At 32.9% G+C, this 20,591-nt stretch overlaps 1 long non-coding RNA gene across 1 annotated transcript in view; it reads left to right on the top strand.

The window, feature by feature from the left end:
* The window catches only part of LOC144217830 (uncharacterized), an 86,735-nt gene extending 82,842 nt beyond the window's left edge, over window positions 1-3,893 (top strand). Inside the window, exon 3 of the long non-coding RNA XR_013330967.1 lies at window positions 1,676-3,893. This is a non-coding gene — a long non-coding RNA (uncharacterized LOC144217830). The remainder of the gene's footprint in view (window positions 1-1,675) is intronic.
* The last annotated feature ends 16,698 nt before the right edge of the window (window positions 3,894-20,591 follow it).

Genomic DNA, 20,591 nt, shown 5'->3' with positions numbered 1-20,591 from the left:
CAGATGCCCCAGATCCAATTTAATTGTACTTATATAGAGTAGCAATAAATATAGTAAATGTTTAATTAACTTACAATGACATTAAAATCCTGAAAACTTAGAAATAAATTTATAAAATCTATAAATCACTTCAATGCAGACAATTACAAACTTTGGAGAACATATTAGGAATAATAAAATGTATCATGTATTTATAGAAACTTTTGAAGAGTATTATCACAAGAATAAAAAAATAGATTTAAGAAACAAAATAATTGGCCAATAAGAAACCACACATACATATTTGGTCACTTGATTTATCACAAAATCCCACTTCAGTACTGTGGAAAAAGAATTTATTTTCCAAAAAAATGCACTGCATTAATCGGATATCCATTTTGGAAAAGTATAAGTATTCTCCTCTTTAATTACCCTATATCCCAAAATTTATTCCAGATAAATCCCAAATCTAATTATGAATGAATACACTACCATATAGTGGGTTATATTGTATATATAATATACACAAACTTGAATTTAACTGAAATTAAGATATCCATTTGTTAAAATATATCAGGAAGGGAGGGGCAAAATTGCTGGGTATAGATAGGGGAAAATATCTTCTATATATAATTGAACAAAGGCTCTTTTTTTATTTTTGTGTTAATCTGAGCATTGTCCCTATGCTCTTTTCATAGTTAAGTGGAGAAATGGTGAGAAAAATGTTTTTCTCACTTTATTTTATCATCTTTTTTTCTTCTAGGATGCAAAGCCATTATGAAATAAATAGAATCACTAACTTCACTGTCATTTACCAGCATTCCTAAATTGAATAGCATAAAATTAATATTCTTGCATAGTGTTAATATCTAGTCTACAGATGGGAAAAATTTGATTGCCTGTCACTAAAGACATTGAGTTGCTTTCTATGAGTTGTTACTGCTAATTTTCAAGTTTACTTTATATATATTTGTAAGATTTTTCAATAGGGAGGATGTTAGCTTTTCCCTAAGCTATCGGCTCAAAAAAATATTTTTTTGGCATAACAAGGTTTTGTTCTTTACTAGTATCCTTGAAAACTTTAAATAAGTTGACTAATTTAATCTAAATGATGATTAAAGACCTTCTAATTTTATGAGAAGTTGTAAAACACTGCATTTTGAATAAAAGAGCAGTTTTATTGAGGAATAACTGAGAAATGTAATTGTATAGATTTAAAGCATACAATATAATGATTTGATATACGTAAACATTGTAAAATGATTACCAAGATCAAGATAATTAACACATCCTTCACCTCACATAGTTAACTCTTTATGTGTTTATTTATTTTTTTGCATAGTGAGAACTCTTAAGACTTATTCTCAACAATCTTCAGGTATACCAGGTTATTAGCTACGGTCATCACGCTGTACATTAGATCTTCAGGATTTATTCATCTTATAGCTCAAAGTTTCTACTTTTTGACCTACATTTCTCTGTTCATCCTTATCCCCAGTCCTTGGCAGCCACCATTGAATTCTCTGATAGGTAAGAACATAGTATTGCCATTTTGTTGTCTTATTGTTTTATAGTTCTCTTCTTTTTTTCTTTCCGGGTGTTTTATTTTGTGAATTCTTGATTTTTATAGTTGTATGCTTTAATTCTATTCTCCTTATCACTTGTGTATACATTATAGGTTTTTTCTTTGTTGCAGGGGTCCAGCCTCTGCAAGCCAGGGTTGACCCAGAGAGTGATGATTGGAGTCGGCGAAGAAGCCACGGAGCCAGCCTCTTCAGGTGGACTGCTCCAATTTACTTTTCAGCTTAGGGTTTTTATATAGCAAATCAAACAATCATACTTAAAGAATTTACATTTTTTGAAAATAGTGATGGGATTTAATCTTTCTACATGTTCTTAACAACAGTGATTTCACAGTACAAGATTTCTACTTAAATTGATAAAATTTAACCAGGTAGTCATAACAAAGTTCTACATATTCTTTACTACACATGGCAGGAAATAAGTGAAGCATATTGCCAGAATGCATGAAAACAAAGTGCCCTTTGATTGTTTAAATTCAGTGGGCATGCAAAAGCAGGATATACTTGTACCCACGGTTATAGGTAATAGACTCTCACAACCCCTTACTAAGAAAGAACAATGTCAACATTTATTGTAGATGACGTATGCAAATGTTTTACGTGAATCAACTAGAATCTGGTCTCTGCATTTACCGATCTCATCCTTTGGCCAGAACAAACCATAAGTTGCCTCACAAGCTTGAGATCAGCAGGCAAATATTTCTCTAACACTTTTCCAAGAAAGTCCTCCAAAACTAGTAAGTCTTGTTTTTGTCTCTGCTTATGGCATAATATGTATTCTTACTGGCAATTAGACCCATAAAAGGAAAATGAATTCTAGGTCTCTTATAGACCCCAGGTGTACCGGACTGTCTCCAATTTTGCTAATTGCTACAATATTTATTAGACAACATCTGATTGAGGGGACGGGCATGATTTTTAGGTTCATTCCATTTTGTAGGAAGGGGGAAACTTTGGGCGATTCTGGTTTCATATTAACCCTAGAATAGACTAACAGCAGTAGTGACAGTAAAAGGCACAGACTAAGCAGAGAAGAATTCTTCAGGGGGTTCTTCAGACTGTCTTGCAGTCTTTTCCCACAGGTTCTCCCTGGGCCTTGCCATCAGGGATGAACTGTGCAGTTTCGGTCTCCAATACTTTGTGATTATTACCATAAAATAAATTTTCATAATATGCCTTATATTTATATCTATTATAAGTCAATAACAACTGGAAGCAATTTAATTATAACATATTGTACTCCATTATTTTCATAAGTTTTGTTTGAAATTCCTGCCTTTTAATTGTAAATAGCTGCATGTTGATGATGGCCCCAAAATCTTTAATGTTAGTTATAAATTTTACTCTATTGAATAATGAGAAGTATAGATAATTTATTTCCAGTAACAGTCATGGTTTTATGTATTCCCTTAAAGGAAGCAGAGTAATCTGCTCCTAAAAATGTTAGCTCTTAGAGGCACCTGGGTGGCTCAGTCAGTTAAACATCTGACTCTTGGTTTCAGCTCAAGTCATGATCTCAGAGCTGGTGGATTTGAGGCCCTCATTGTATCTGTGCTGACAGTGCAGAGCCTGTTTGGGATTCTCTCTCTCTCCCTCTCTCTGTCCCTTCTGCACTCTCTAGATAAACAAACAAACAAACAAACAAACAAACACATAAATAAATAATATTTATATGTTTATTTAAGAGAGACAGGCCTTGAGTGGGGGAGGGGCAGAGAGCAAGAGACAGTGAATTCCAAGAAGGCCCATCACACTCAGTACAGAGCCTGACTGGGGGCTCCATCCCACTAACTTGAGATCACAACCTGAGCCAAAATCAAGAGTCCATGCCTAACTGACTGAGCCCCCCCCACCAGGTGCCCCAATGACGAAACACTTTAAAAATTAATTAAAACACTTTCCAAGTTTTCCAGCCACTATCATATGTATAAATATTGATATTTTGTTTGATGACCATATAAATGGATGTTGAAGAAACATTGTAAGCAAATATTTGATTTATTTATTCTATAGCACACAACTGCAGGAGAGTATTTTAAAATCAAGTTGTCTGGATACATAGTTCATTTCAAGTCAAATCCCTCTTTTATTTATTATTTTTGAGAAATGTATGTGCATAAATTATAGAAATGAACATAGGACAATTAAAATTATTTTCAGTGGACAAAGATTCGACAATTCATATTTTCAAGATTTGTGCTTTCTATGCTCATATTTTAAATGGTGTAACTATTCTTCACAATTAATAAGTAGAAATGCCCAAGTGAAAATTTAATAGTTCCTGTTACATCTCTTGAGAAATGCATGCTTCCTAATATTGTATTATATGTTAACTACCTGGAATTTAAATAAAAACTTTTTTAAAAAACAAGAAAAATGCACGTCTAAGTATAGGAGATATAATTTTTTACATTTGGATTTTATGTGTTTTTCTTCATTTGACTTAATCCTTTGCTTTTAAAATACAGACTTCCTATCACTGCTACTGCACATTCACAACATAATGGCATTTGACAGTAAATACATAGCCTCATCAAATCACTTATCTCCCCATGCTTCTGCAGTAATAGTGAGGGAATCTGAATAAATCACATCTCAAAGGGTACAGCTGCTCTCAAACAGCATAACTAATGAATTGCCTTGACTGGAAGAGAGCAAGTAATGTCTTGCATTCATAATCTAAGACAGCTGACGGCCCAGTGCTTGATCTGAATCAGTCACCATAACTAATTACAACTTGAAAAATTATAGCCATTTTCTATGCTAATAATTAGTAAACATCTAGTAGCAATTCTTGAGAAATATATTGCCATAGAGTTTACAGAATGGTGAAATAATACAATTTGTGCTGAAATACAGACCCATGTTTTTGTTTTATTTTTACTTTTCTCTTTATAAAAATTACAGTTTTATGGTCATTATTTTAAGGATAATTGATAATATGAATCTATGGAAGAAACTACTACTACTACTACTGTATTGAACACTAGAAACATGCTAAAAGTGTATTTCAGGTACATTCACCATACACACAAATATGATAACTCAGTAGGTATGTTAATTAGTTTGACTATAATTATCATTTCAATGTATGTATATCAAATCATCATTTTGTACAACTTTATACAACTTTTATTTTAAAATATATAAATAAAAAAGATACAATGATATAATGATATAGAGATATTAAAAGCTCCAATAAAGGAAAGGTAACTAGCTATAAAATTAGCCCTAATTTCAGCTGTGTGTTTCTACGTATACAGATTGCATTATTTTGACACCTTCCCAAAGCTGTACTGTAGGATATGTGATTAATATCTACTAAAATACATTCCTGTTTGACACATTTGAGAACTGTTTCAAAACAAGAAACAGAATTAAGAATTTTATATTTATTTGGTGTGTTTGACTGATATTTATTTAACTTTTGTAACTATACAATTTATCATACAGCTAGGTTACCAAGCTAAACTCTTGTACTAAAGAGTTGAGAAAATGTGACCAACAGAATCATATGTTGGTTATCTACTGAAGACTTGTGTAAGTAATTGATATGAATTAATTTATTAATTGTTCCCACAAAACTCTGAGTAGATACTATCATCATCATTTGAAAGGTAAACTGAGAAACAGGGTATTTAATAAGAAATTTGCCCAAGTTTGGGAAGCTCCTGAATGCTAGCTGTAATATTTGAACTCAGCCATTTTGGGCTTTAGAATCTACACAATCAACCATATGCTATCTTGTCAAATCTTTACTTTTAAGGGTATGTTTTTCAAGGAAGGGACACTAGCATGATGACGATTAGTTTTGCTAGTAATGATTTTTGTTTTTCTTAATATGGCACTGAATTTTACTTTTTAAAATTTTAAATTCCAGTATATAGTTAACATACAGAATTCTATTAGTTTCAGGTGTACAATGTAGTGATTCAACCCTTTCATACATCACCCAGTCCTCCTCATGGCAAGTACACTCCTTAATCCCCATCACCTGTTTCAGCTATTCCCCTAGCCACCTTCCCTCTGGTAACCATGAATTTGTTCTCTATAGTTAATAGTCTGTTTCTTGATTTCTCTCTTGTTCTCTCTTTGTTTGTTTTTCATTTGCTTATTTGTTTTGTTTCTTAAATTCCACATATGAATGAAACCATATACTTTAGCCATTGATGTTGCAAATGGCAAGATGTCATATTTTATGCTGAATAATATTCCATGATAAATGTCACATCTTCTTTATCCATTTATCTATTGGTGGATACTTGAACTGTTCATAATTTAGCTATTGTAATAATGCTACTATAAACATAAGATTAAATGTATCCCTTTATTAGTGTTTTCGTATTTTTTTCTGGAAAATACCCAGTAGTGTGATTTTTGGAAAATACCCAGTAGTACGTAGTTTTATTTTTGAACTTTTCGAGGACCCACCCCCCATACTGTTTTCCAGAGTGGCTGCACCAATTTGCATGAGGGTTCTTTTTACCCCACATCCTCACCAACACTCGGTATTTCTTGTGTTTTTGATTTTAGCCATTCTGATAGGTGTAAGGTGGTATCTCACTGTGGTTTTGATTTGTATTTCCCTGATGATGAGTGATGTTGAGCATCTTCTCACGTGTCTGTTGGCCATCTATATGTCTTTTTCAGAAAAATGTCTTTTCATTTCCTTTTTTAAAATGTTTTCTTAAATTTATTTCTGAGAGAGAGAGACAGCATGAGCAGGGAATGGTCAGAGAGAGAGGGAGACACAGAATCTGAAACAGGCTCCAGGCTCTGAGCTAGCTGTCAGCACAGAGCCTAATATGGGGCTCAAACCCACGAACCATGGGATCATGACCTAAGCTGAAGTCAGACGCTTAAGTGACTGAGCCACCCAGGTGCCCCTGTCTTTTCATTTCTTGCCCATGTTTTAACTGGATTATTTGTTTTTCAGATGTTGAGTTTTATAAGTTCTTATTTATTTTGGTTATTAAACCTTTATCAGATATACTATTTGAAATTTCTTATGCCATTCACTAGGTTGTCTTTTAGTTTTGTTGATTGTTTCCTTTGCTGTACAGAAGCTTTTTTTATTTTGAAATAGTCCCAATAATTTGTTTGCTTTTGTTTCCCTTGCCTCAAGAGACCCTAAAGCCAGTGTCAAAGAGGTGACTGCCTATGTTCTCCTCCAGGATTTTAATAATATCAGGTCTCATATTTAGGTCTTTAACCCATTTTTAATTTATTTTTGTGTATGATATAAGAAAGTGCTCCAGTGGGGCGCCTGGGTGGCTTAGTCGGCTAAGTGTCCGACTTTCACTTAGGTCATGATCTCGCGGTTCGTGGGTTCGAGCCCCGCATCAGGCTCTGTGCTGACTGCCAGCTCAGAGCCTGGAGCCTGTTTCAGTCTGTGACTCCCTCTCTCTCTGACCCTCCCCTGCTCACGCTGTCTCTCTCTCTCTCTCTCTCCTACAAAAAAAAAAAAAATTAAAAAAAAAAAGTGCTCCAGTTTCACTCTTCTGCATGTCACTCTCCAGTTTTCACAACACCATTTGTTGAAGAGACAGTCTTTTTTACATTGGATATTCTTTCTTACTTTGTTAAAGATTACTTGACTTTAAGGGTACCTGGGTGGCTCAGCTGGTTAAGCCTCTGACTTCAGCTCAGGTCATGATTTCATGGTTTGTGAGTTGGAGCCCCATGTCAAGCTCTGTGCTGACAGCTCAGCGTTTGGAGCCTGCTTCAGATTCTGTCTCCATTTCTCTCTGTCCCTCCCATGATCATGCTCTGTCTCTCTCTCACTCAAAAATAAATAAACATTAAACAAAAGACTAATTGACTATATAGTTGTGGGTTCATTTCTGGGTTTTCTTTTCTGTTCCACTGATCTATGGTGCTGGTACCATACTGGTTAGATCACTACAGCTTTGTAATATAATTTGAAGTCTGAAATTGTGGTGTCTGTAGCTTTTTTAGAGTTGCTTTGGAAATTTAGGGTCTTTTATGGTTCATATAAAGTATAGGATTGTTTGTTCTAGTTCTGTGAAAAATGCAGTTGGTATTTTGATAGGGATTGCATTAAATCTGTGGTTTACTTTGGGTAGTATGGAGATTTTAACAGTATTTGTTTTCCTAATCCATGAACATGACATGTCTTTCCATCTCTTTATGTTGTCTTCAATTTCCTTCATCAGCATTTTATAATTTTCAGAGTATAGGTCTTTCACCTTTTTGGTTAAGTTTATTCCTAAATATCTTATTATTTTTGGTGCAATTGTAAATGGGATTGTTTTCTTACTTTCCCTCTGTGCTGCTTCATTATTAGTGTATAGAGATGCAACAGATTTTTCTACATTGATTTTTTATCCTGTGACCTTGCTGAATTTATTTGTCATTTCTAGTAGTGTTTTGGTGGAGTCTTTCATGTGTTCTGTATATAGTATCTTGTCCATGCATGTAGTAAAAGTTTTACTTTATCCTTACCAGTTTAGATGCCTTTTATTTCTTCATGTTGTCTGACTGCTGTGGCTATGACTTCTGGTACTATGTTAAACAAAAGCGGTGAGAGTGGACATTCCCGTCTTGTAACTGAGTTTTGTGGGAAAGCTCTCAATTTTTCCTCACTGAGTATAATGTTCACTGTGGGTTTTTCATATATGGCCTTTATTATGTTGAGGTTATATTCCCTCTAAATCTACTTTGTTGATGGCTTTTATCATGAATGGATATTGCACTTTGTCAAATGCCTTTCCTGCATGTATTGAAATGATCGTACGGTGTTCATACTTTCTTTTCTGGATGCGATACATAATGTGATGTGGATTGATTTGCAAATATTGAACCACATTTCCATACTGGGCATACATCCCACTTGACTGTGGCGAATGATTTTTTAATGTATTTTTGGATTCTCTTTGCTAGCTCTTAGTTCAGGATTTTTGCATTTACATTCATCAACAATAATGGCTGGTAATTCTTTTTTCTTGTGGTGTCTTTACCAGGTTTTGGTATCAGGATAATGCTAGCCTGATCGGAAGTTTGGAAAAAATTTGGAAGTTTTTCTTCCTCTTCTATTCTTTGGAATAGTTTGAGAATAATGGGCCTTAACTCCTCTTTAAATACTTGTAGAATTTGTCTATAAAGGAATCTGGTCCTGGATTTTTGTTCATCAAGAGTTTTTGATTACTGATTTAATCTCCCTCTTGGTAAGCAGTCTACTGATTCTAATAATTTATTTATTTCTTCTAGGTTGTCCAGTTTATTGGCTGTTAGTAATAATTATTAAGCATTTAATTAAATGCATTTCTCATCACCTCATTGATACTAAATTCCATTATATCTCCAAGTTAAATTAAGGATAATAATTAGAAATAAATCATCACCTTAATATCTATATATATATATATAATAATCTCTTTCTATGTTTACATATAATTATTCAAGAACAATTAAAATTTTGTAACTTATTTTGAAACCCTAGTGATTGAAATTTAGAAAAATATTAAATAAAATGTACAAAAAGGTATTAATTAAGATCAGACTTTTATATGGTTTCACATTCAATCTAATAAGGGCTTTAAGTAATTTGTCATCTCTTCATTATGCTTCAAAAATGTCAGTCTGATATTTCCTACAATAATAAATTACATAGATTTCAATAAAAAACATTCTAGCAGTAGATTATGGTTAATTTGTTGACTTTTTCAAAATGAAATGTAAATTGATTAAAATTTTTCAAGATACATCAATAAAATGTAATCTACAGAAGACACAATTTCTCTGTATGAGACAAATTTTTCTAAGACCAAATATGTGTAATAAGCAAATATGTTAAAATGTTCCATTATTCATCGTAATTACTAAAGCATATTATATTTTTTCTGATAAATAGAGGATTGCAGTTTGTTGCTTACAATATCTACTGAGGATAATAAATTGAGAATTGGGCTGAAAAGTAAATGTTGAATGGAAAGGGGGAACCCATATATCTAGTGTAAATATTTATATCAGTTACCGATCAATTTTTATACCTTTCATCACTTCAGATACTTTTGTTAAAAAGGTGATATCCAGTTAGATGTGATTACATTAGTAAATAGAACTCTTACAACATACTTATTTTGCTTCAGTCTAGAGATGTGAAGAACTAAAAAGAACACAGAGTTCTTTCACTCTCCCAACCAGAAACAGTCTGGGCAAACTGACATGTAAGGACATTTCTTGACCCCCTTTAGTGAACTGACATCATAATTCAAACAGCTAATTCGAAACCTGGAGAGGTTTCAGGACACAGGTTCTTGCAAGTAGAAACACTGCCCGTACATAGGCCTACCTAAAATAGATGCCACTGATGCCATATTATTCAGTAGAAAAAGCCAGGCATTTTTACCAAATTTCCAAAGGCCAGAATAAACTGGTAATAGTATGAAGTTTGCTGGAAGCCACAGACATAGGATAAGGAGACTGTAATATGTCACAGGCTTTTCCAGCAGATATTTCAGTAACCATTCACTCCCAGGAAGAATCAAGGAATAGCTTCCGTCATGGTGTTAGCTGCATAAGGGGAACAACAGCCACTGCCAGAACCACCTAGACCCGTGTCACTTCTCTCCATGAATGAATATAATTCTTAATCAACCTGGGAAAGGGCAACAATGTTTGTAGGCTTATGAAAAAGATAGAAAAGGAGTATAGTGGAGGGAGAGGAACAAGTAAATAAAACAAATAAAACACGCACACACACACACACACACACACACACACACACCAGAATAAACATCTCTGCTTTTTTAAAATCATGAATAGTAATACATGATAGACAGCATTACCTCCAGATGAGGGGCAGAAACTTGTAAGCCATATCACTGATACTTGGTTTTAGAGTGCCTAACTGAAATTGGAGTTCTCATCAGAGAACACCTTGCACCCCCCGACCATCTGGCAAACAAGCAGTGAATAAAAGTAATAGTGGAATACAATTGGTAGAGCTGCAATAGGTAAATTCTCTCTGGGGACCAAAGTAAAAAAAAACATCTAAAGTCAAGAGTGAAAATAGCAAACAAACAATGGGACAGAAATTGCAAGTAGCCCAGACTCTAACCACAAAAATCAAGAATTTAAATCTTGAGATGCATTGAGAGTGATCATTATAATAATAATAATAATAAATCATATGAAGTCAACTTTCTGACTAGATGAATGTAAAATCTAACACTAAACACCTGGCAAAAGGAAAAGTGTGCTCATTTTCAAGCATAAACTTACCTAGGAATCATCTATATTTTACATGTCTAGTTTGAATCAAAAATTGATGAGGGTATGTAAAAAAGTAAGAATAATCATTTCCGAAGACACAAAATAATCGTCATGGCCAGCAGCTGAGATATTGACAGAGATATTGAAACAATCAGATAGGGAATGTTAAATAACTAGGATAAATATGTTAACGGCTATAATGCAAAATTTATACAACCAAATAGACATTCAGCAGTGAAATGGAAATGATAAGAAATAAGAAAATAGAAATGGTAAAATCAAAGCAGTGATGGAAATGAAGTCTTCATCAGGCCCATCAGTAGACTTGACAGAGTAGAAGAAAAAAATCAATACACTTGAAGGTAGGTTAATGGACATTGTTCACACTGAAATGCAAAGAAAAAAGTGAAAAAGAAAAATGGAAGAAAGTATACAGGAAATATAGTATAATGTCAAATTATGTGGCATACATATAACCGATATCACAGAAGAAGAGAGAATGGAACACAAGAAATATTTGGAGAAATAGTAGCCAAAAAAATTCCAAAATTAATATCAGGTATAAAACCTCATATCCAAAAAAACCTTGGAGAAGAAAAGGCCAGATAAATATCAAAGAAAAACCCAAATCTATCATATTCAAATTGCTGAAAAACAGAGAAGTGGAGAAAATATTGAAAGTAACCAAAGAAGACTCCTTAAAAACAAAAGAACAAAGATAAAGATTCAGTAAACTTCTCTTCAGAAACCATATAAGCAAGAAAACAGGAAGGCAAAAATTGTTAAGATGTTGAAAAAGAAAAAAGTCAAACAGAAATTTGAAGAATATTCTGTTAACATATCTTTTAAAAGTCAAACAGAAATATAAACTTACTCAGATGAATATAAACTGAGGAAATTGTCAGTAGACATACCCTATAAGAAATGTTGAAAGAAGTTCTTCAGGTAAAAGGAACAAGATATAAAAACCACAAGAAACTAGATTAAAACAAAGAGCTAAAGAACATTTGAAATGAAGATGAGATCATCATGGTGCTTAATTTCTCCAAAAGATAATTGAATGATTAAAGCAAAAACAATTATTTTGTCTTTATAGTATATGTATAAGTAAAAAATGACAAGGTATGGGAGGGAAGAACTGATAATTACTGTTATAAGGTCTTCACACTACATGGGAAGTATTATAATAATTCCCTAAAGCCAAATACAGATTATTTAAGCATCTATATACTAATAAAACTAGAGGAACCCCTAAATTTTGTTTAAAACATGAATAATTGTGGAGATAAAGTAGAACAACAAAACATAGTCTATTAAATCCAAGGAAGGTAGAAAAGATGGCAAAAGAAGGAGAGAACCAATAAAACAAATTGAAAATAGATAATGACATATTCTAATTCAACCATATTAGGATTCACCATAAATAAAAATGCTCTAGGGCACTGGGGTGGCTCAGTCGCTCAAGTGTCCAACTTGATTTCAGTTCAGGTCATGATCTCACTGTCATGAGATCAAGCCCCAGGTCAGGCTCTGTGCTGTATGTGGAGGCTGTTTGACAATCTCTCTCCCCTTCTCCCTCAGTCCCTTCCCTACTAGCTTGGAATTTTTTTTCTCCCTCTATCATAAGAAAAAAAAAAAAAAAGCTCTAAATCTGTTAAAATTTAAAAATTGCCAGATTTATTGTCAGGATGAGAAAACAAGACCTAGCTATCTCCTAGCTATAAAAGATATTTTTAGGGGAGGTCTTCAGTGCATCCTTCTATCAAATTTCCTTGTATATTTCCATAATAGCCTTGTGCTTCACTTTTTATAATATTTAGCATGTTGCAAATAGATACTACGTTCTGCTCTACATCAGAAATGATATTTTCCTCTTTCCTAAAATAATCCCACTGCCTATCACAGAGATGAACAAATGTCTTAGTATAAATTCTCAGTATCTTTAAACAGATCATAGGTTTATACAAAATTCATACAAAAATCAATAATTAATATAGGGAGATTTTCTAAAAATGGGAGAACAAGCTCCAGGTTTTTTTTAAGCATAAAGATACATTTATCCCGTGATTAAAATCTTTTACAAAAACAATTATTTAAGTCTAACATAAGATGAAGTATAATTTTTCTCTTGATGAGAAATAAATGAAAAGAAAAATCACTATGTAAAAATCTGAGAAAATATATTAACATTTCAGTTTTATACAAAAAAGATTATACTAGCATATCTCTGGAAGTTAATGTAGAGAATGTGCATATTGATATTTAAAATTGTGTTCATGATATTTCAAAATATTTGTGAAAGTAAATATGATTTCAAGTAGTAAGTAGAAAGAACATGTTAATGGATTTTCAGTTACTTTTGTTGATGAACTCTAAATTACATACAAAAATGGAATCAGATCAAGAACAATTACTCAAGAACTGATTTGATATTTTGCAGATACAAAATTTATGTAATAGAACTTCATTAGTCTCTCAAAATAGCTTATTATTTTAATCTGTTTTTTGTTTTACATATTTAATATTTAATCATTTTCTCAGTATCATAATCCTGACATATTTCAATTTATTAAATCTTTGTTATATATGAATTAACATAAATCATAGCTGTCTTCTATGGCATGAGTTCTATTTTAAGCACCATGATTTAACTTTGAAGGCTTTATTAGCAATGAAAATTCATATACAACAATCAACTATATGCTATATGAAATTATATAATATCTCAAAATCAGTAACAGAAAAATATAAATGACATAGAAAAATGGACTAACTAAATTATAACTTAAAAGAACATCAATGAAGGCAAAATATAATTATCCCCAATATAACGTGTGAAGTAGAAGTAAATATATTAAAGAGAAAAACTATTGATGCTGTAAAGAACTAATAGAAAACATGTATACACATTTTATTTGTAAACCTAAGGTAATCAAGTATATTGGTTTCTCCACAAGAAAAATATGTCTGTAGTGACAGAACAGCATCCATATATAATGTGTAAATTACATTTAAAAAATCACCAGAACTCTAAAACAAAAATGCATTTCCATCAGTGTTGTATGGTACAAAAATCTAAGCACAATAATTTTGTGTCATATCCTAGATTTATTTCATTACATGTTTAGCCATAGCAGATTTAATGGTTATGTTTTACTAGAACATGAAAGCAGAACAATGTATTGTTCTTTCTTAGATCTACCTTGAATGATTTTCAGTCATGTATAATAAAAAGTATATAGATTAATATTTATATTTATCAAAAATATGTATCATTTAATTTTGGAGCAATGTGATATGTTTAAATGCCAATGTTTATCTCATTATATTAATGTTCAAGCCAGGGAAAGCCTCCAAATTATGCACATACCATCATCCCATTTTCTTAATCAACATTGATTGCAAAATTCTTGCTAATTGACTCAATTGTGTTATGCCTGTCTTGACTCATCCAAATCAAATAGGGTTCATTAAAATTCAAGTTTCCTGTAATAACATCAGATTATACATTAATATGATCCATTTGTTTAGAGACAAACTGGATTGAATTGCAATATTTTGTACATGCACATAAGCGTTTTTGGTCAATGGGCATAGACTTGTTTAGTGTAGAATAAGAGATATTAGAAATCACATTTTTATTTTCTTCATAGTTCTAGTTATTCTTGGGATAATGTAAAAAAGGAAAATGCATGTGATCAACAATAAAGAGTTGAAATTTTATATTTAATTATTTTGGTAGCTAAAAGAAAAAGTCTCTTTTTTTAAAAATTAACTTTTATTTTGATTAATTTGATGTGATTAATTTTCATTTTCAAATTACACAACAGATGGGTGATTAAAAACACTAATGTACTTTTGATAACTGAAATTAGAGCTACTTGAAAAGTCACCTAAATATGCTTTTCACAAGGTTATTTTTGGGTTAATTTTTAAAATTATGATGCAGTAAAAAGGACTTATTTCTTTTGTTTTCTAATTCTATGAATGTTAACACATATAATTTCATGCAATCAACAACATAATACTGACAGAGAAAACTTTCAACACCTCAAAAATTCCTTTATACCATGACTTTATAGTTACACTATTCTGTGACTTTTGGAAACCACTAATCTGTTCTTTTTACTACAGTTTTTTTTTTCTTCCAAGAATGGCAATGGTATGAAATCATATAGTAATTGTAACCTTCTGAAAATGGTTTCCTTCACTCATCAGAATACCTCTAAGAGCCATTCAAGTTGTATATATCATGTATCAACATGTATCCAAATTGGTGGATGTATTGATTATTAGTATTCTGTTACATGGTTGTACCCTAACTTATTTATATATTTACCTTCTAAAAATCTTTTCTGTTAGTCTTCTAGACACGGCAAATACATTCATAACTTAGCCCAGTTTATTTAGAATCAATACAGTACCACCTCAATTGGAATATGCAGACTTTCACTATACAGCTCCCTTTCTCCTCTGGTTGCAGTAATCAGTTTTGCATCTATATACACAAACTCCAATGAGACAATGTTATTTTTGTTTTCATCTTTAAAAAATTTTTAAAGTTCAAGAGAAGTAGTATCTGTTATATTTCCTGTGTATTTACAGCTTACATTCTCCTACTTTATTCTTGACTTTCCGAATTTCCTTCGAGTATCATTTTTCTTGTCTAAAGAATTTATTCCAACAATTATTTTTAGAACATTTTGTAGGTTATTTTTAGCTTTCTTTCCTCTGAGAATACCTTTATTTTACCATCATCCTGAAGGATATTTTTACTTGCGATGGAATTCTGGCCTGACAGTTCTTTTCTTTCACCACTTAAAAATGCTGTGCCCTTTTCTTCTGGTCTTCATGGTTTGCAGTGAGAAATCTGCAGTCATTCAGATTATTTTTCCCCTATAGATAATGAACCATTTTTCTCTGGCTGCCTTCAAGAATTTCATTTGTTTTTAGTTTTCAGCAGTTTTAGGATATATTTGGACACAAATTTCTTTGTGTTTATTCTGTTTGGGATTCATTCAGCTTCACAAGTGTGTAGGTTTACATCTCTTATTAAATGTAAGATTTTTTTTAAAGGTTTTTATTTAAATTCTAGTTAGTTAACATACAATGTAATATTAGTTTCAGGTGAACAATGTAGTGATTCAACACTTACATATAATACCCAGTGCTCATCACAACAAGTGCTCTCCTTAATCTCCATCTCCTATTTAGCCCATCCCTCACCCAACTTCCTCTGGTAACTATCAGTTTATTGTCTATAGTTAAAAGTCTGTTTGTTGGTTTGCCCCTTTCTCTCACTCTCTTTTTCCCATGCTCGTTTGTTTTGTTTCTTAAATTATACATGAGTGAAATCATATAGTATTTGTCTTTCTCTGACTTATTTCACTTAGTATTATACTCTGCAGCACTGTCCCACATCTTTATCCATTCATTGATCAATGGATCCTTGGGCTGTAGTCATGTTTTGGCTATTGTAGATAATGCTGCTAAAAACACTGGGGTGCTTGTATCCCTTTGAATTAGTATTTTTGTATCCTTTAGGTAAATACTTAGTAAATTGCTAGATTATAGGGTAGGTCTATTTTTAACAAATGTAAGATTTTAAATCCATTATTTCTTCAAATACATTTTCAGGATCGTTCCCTGTATCCTTTTCTTATGGAATTCCAAAGTCTTGATCTTTCATCATTGTCCCACACGTCCCTGAAGCCTTATTCATTATTTTCTCTCAGTATCTTTCCCTCTGTCTCTCTCAGATGTTCAAACTTATCTTCAAATTCATTGATTTCTTTTTCATCACCATTCTGGTACTGACTGTTCAGTGTGTTTTTCAGTTCTGAAGTTCCCATTTGTTTCTTCTTTATTTCGTATATATTCTTTCTACTTTATATCTTAACATGTGTTTTAAAAGTGTTTGACTACAATTTTTATTACAATTGCTTCCAACATCTCTCTATCATCTTTTGAATTATTTTTCCAAGATAGTTGATAATATTATGGTTCATTGTACACTGAGTAATTATAGGTCATTTTGAGGAATTTTAACTTTAGCACAATTTTTTGAATAATTTTAAATAAATTTGGACAACCATGGAGATTTTGAGTTTCCTACCTTGAGACGTTGGGTCTTGTTTAAATTCTAAGAGGAATACTAAAATTTATGTTTTAGTATGAAATTCACATGGTTACATTCAAGCTGCAAAGACTAACCTGCACTCTCTATGCTGTGGTTCTAACATCAGTCCACTTTTCAAATCTATCGTGGTGTACACAGACAGTAATGTGTCATGTATGCCACATAGGATTTAGTGAAGGATGTGAGCAGAGATCTGTTATCTCAGTTCTTTTAAAAATATTCAATATTTATTTGTAAGACAGAGAGACTGACTGAGCACAAAGTGGGGGTTGAGGGGGAAGCATGCAGAGAGAAGGAGACATAGGAGCCAAAGCAGGTTCCAGACTGTCAACAGAGAAACTGATTTGGGACTGGAACTCAGGAGCTGGGAGATCAACCTGAGCCAAAGTCAGAGGCTTAGCTGACTGAGCCACCCAGGCACTCCCTTATCTCTGTTCTTAAAGCCTTCTACCTGTCAATTCTTAAAGCCTTCTACATGCTATTTAGGGTGAGATCCTTCTATGAATAAGCCACAGGTGGGCCCATAAATACTACCCTACTTTAGGGGGTTGATTTTCCAATCTTCCTTTCCAAAATCTCCCCAGCAGTTGTCTGTTCTTCTGTGCTCCCCTTTCCCACTGTGTTATTAAAGGCAGAAAGCAATTACTTTTGCTGTTGAGCCATTCAGGAGCAAAAGGTGAAAGGATATAGAAATAGAGAGAGTAGACAGCTGGGCTTTGGTCTCACCCCCTGAAGTGAGAGAAAAGTTCCCCTTGCTTGGACTTTGGCCCCTGCAGGCTCCCAGCACTGCAGCTGATGCTGTGACTACTCCCAGCCCTCAGCAGGGCTATCCAAAGTCTATGGTATGAGCAAAAGAGAGAAAGAGAAAAAAAATGTGTTTTCTTCTCTCTCCCTGTACCTTGTATAATTCCCTTGCCCATTTCTCAAGCTAGAATGGAACAACTTTTCCTGAACTGTTTTGTTTGTTTCTGGTTGCTATTGTTGCCCCACAGCACGGGTTTAAGGTTCCCAACTGAGTTAAACTCGGGCCAGGAGACACTAAAGGATACACACATGGTAAAGTCATCACCAGTTTGGAGGCACTTTGATTTACGGTGTTTTATTTCAATCTGCCTGTTGCTGTTTACATTTCAGGGTTCTCAAACTGCTGGGCCATGCATCCTGTCAAGGTTTTATAGGTGTGTTCTGTGGGAGAGAAAGGGGTGCACCTACTTCATCTTACCCCAAACTGGAAACTCTTGAGTTACATATTTTTTCTATTGCTTTTCTAATAACAAATGTATCATTTTTATAACTGAAAACATGGGCACAAAAAGCTTTAGTTTTTAAAACCAGAGAAATCTATGTACTATAGTGCAGTGCTAGAAGCTCTGACTTATGTGAAATTGGCAAGTGTTTTAGGTAACTTTACAGGATTTTGGTTTTTTTACATTAAATCTTGGCAGAAAATGCAGCATTGATTTTCTCCATATGTTAATGCCATCGACATTAAAGCATTTTTATTGTATTTTCACTGACATTTGTGTAATATAAAAGTAGTAAGAGATGGGGCGCCTGGGTGGCTTAGTCGGTTAAACGTCCGACTTTCGCTTAGGTCATGATCTCGCGGTTCGTGGGTTCGAGCCCCGCGTCGGGCTCTGTGCTGACTGTCAGCTCAGAGCCTGGAGCCTGTTTCAGTCTGTGACTCCCTCTCTCTCTGACCCTCCCCTGCTCACGCTGTCTCTCTCTCTCTCTCTCCTAGAAATAAATAAAAAAACATTAAAAAAAAAAAGTAGTAAGAGATACTTTTATATGTCTTTCAGATAGAGATTTTAAAGGCTTATACATATAGAAAATTGGTTATGTAAACTACATATTCCCCTAAATAACAAATATCTAAAAGAACAGATCCATATACATATATGTAAATAATACTTTGTTTTACTTTCAAGCCATCTTAATTTGCCCAATACCACTTGTGGTAAATAATAATTATTTCTCCAATTCCTTTTTCAAATGTTAATTTCTAATTTTACCATAATAAAATTGACAAATTCAATATTTCTGTATTAGCTTGAAATATTGAAACTGAACTAAAAATGTGACTTTAAAGAAAAATTGAAACCAAATGCTGTTCATTGTAGTCACAAAGCAGATAAATCTAGTATCTACCAGTACCACACATGAAACCAAAGTACTTGATCTTGACATATAGGTACTTCATCAGATGATGGCTTACTGCTTGATATTCCTCAGATATTCAGTGATAAAACACATTGTTTGTCTATGAATATAATTTATAGTATTTTTGCAGACCATGCAATTTTCACTTCTTTTGGAGGTTCAAAGTATTCATAAATGCCACTTTGCAAGAATATAAAAATCTTAACATAAAAGAAAGATATTTGCATTTTGAACTGACAAAGAGAATTGCATCTTTTATATTTTCATGCTGTACATAATAATTTTCAAAGTTATTATGAAAAGGTTTCAAGTCTGTAAATGATCTTGTACTTAATTGGTGTTATTTTTTAGCTAAAAAAAGGCTGTTGTAACCTAGGAACTGCAGGAGCTTTCATAACTGATACTGAGTTTATACAGCTTTATCATTTTTGGCAATGTTTCCTCATTTAGACACATCAGGTATCTACACTGCCAATATCACACAGTTTAAATTGGCATTGTTTAGAATGATGAAAAAAATGACAAAGTACCAATCAAAAACTGAATTTTATGTGGTGGAAAAGATTCACCCACGTGTTGTTGGACTGATGGAAGATGAGGCAGCAATTTAGGATTGTTATGTTCATCTTTCTCTTTTATGGTTGACTATTGTTGACAATTGAATGTTTAGGTCTCTTAAATCCACCAAAAGCCTGTGAGCTTTTCCTCAAATGAACCTCAAATGAACTATTTGACTACATTTTAAAATTTTGTGAACATAAAATTATTTCAAAACTAGATATTGAATTTGGATATGTATTTTTATTTGTGCAAATACAGTACATGATTATATTATTGGTTTTTTTATTTTATTTTTTAATAGTTTTTTGGAGAGAGAGAGAGGAGTCAAAGGGAGAGAGGGAGAGAGAGAATGTTAAGCAGGCTCCACATTCAGTGTTGAGTCCAATGTCGGCTCAATCCCATGACCCTTGGATCATGACCTGAGCTGAAATTAAGAGTCAGATGCTCAACTGATTGAGCCACCCAGACACCTTATTGTTAATTTTTTAAAATAAGAAAATGTGATATTTTATATATTACTGTGTTTTATGAACTTAGTATCTAGAAACATTCCTCTATAGTCAAATCAAATGTGAGTATGTTAAGAAAGTCTATTTTCTGTAATTACAAAGCTTAGGAATAGAAGTTGTACTTTTTAAAGCTCATCTATATCACTTTACTTTAGAAAATTGTTCTCAAGGATTAATGTTTTCAAGGATTATACCGCTTCATTAGTCAGTGGCTCATTTCCTTTCTTTAATATTTTTCAGAAATACATCTCTTTTAAACACACACATGCACACACGCATACATATTTTTGTTGAATTAGTGCATACATATAGTGCATAAATATTATTGATGTAAATGAAAAACAAGAATACTAACCTGCTGCCTCCTACAAGTCCTAACTTTTCGTGCTATACTCCCGACATCAGGCAAACACATGTTTT

The sequence above is a fragment of the Crocuta crocuta genome, unplaced genomic scaffold (genome assembly GCF_008692635.1).
Source record: "Crocuta crocuta isolate KB4526 unplaced genomic scaffold, BGI_CrCroc_1.0 scaffold249, whole genome shotgun sequence".
NCBI classification, from domain to species: Eukaryota; Metazoa; Chordata; class Mammalia; order Carnivora; family Hyaenidae; genus Crocuta; species Crocuta crocuta.
Note: the sequence above shows the minus strand (reverse complement) of the source record. Positions and strands in the feature narration are given on the sequence as shown.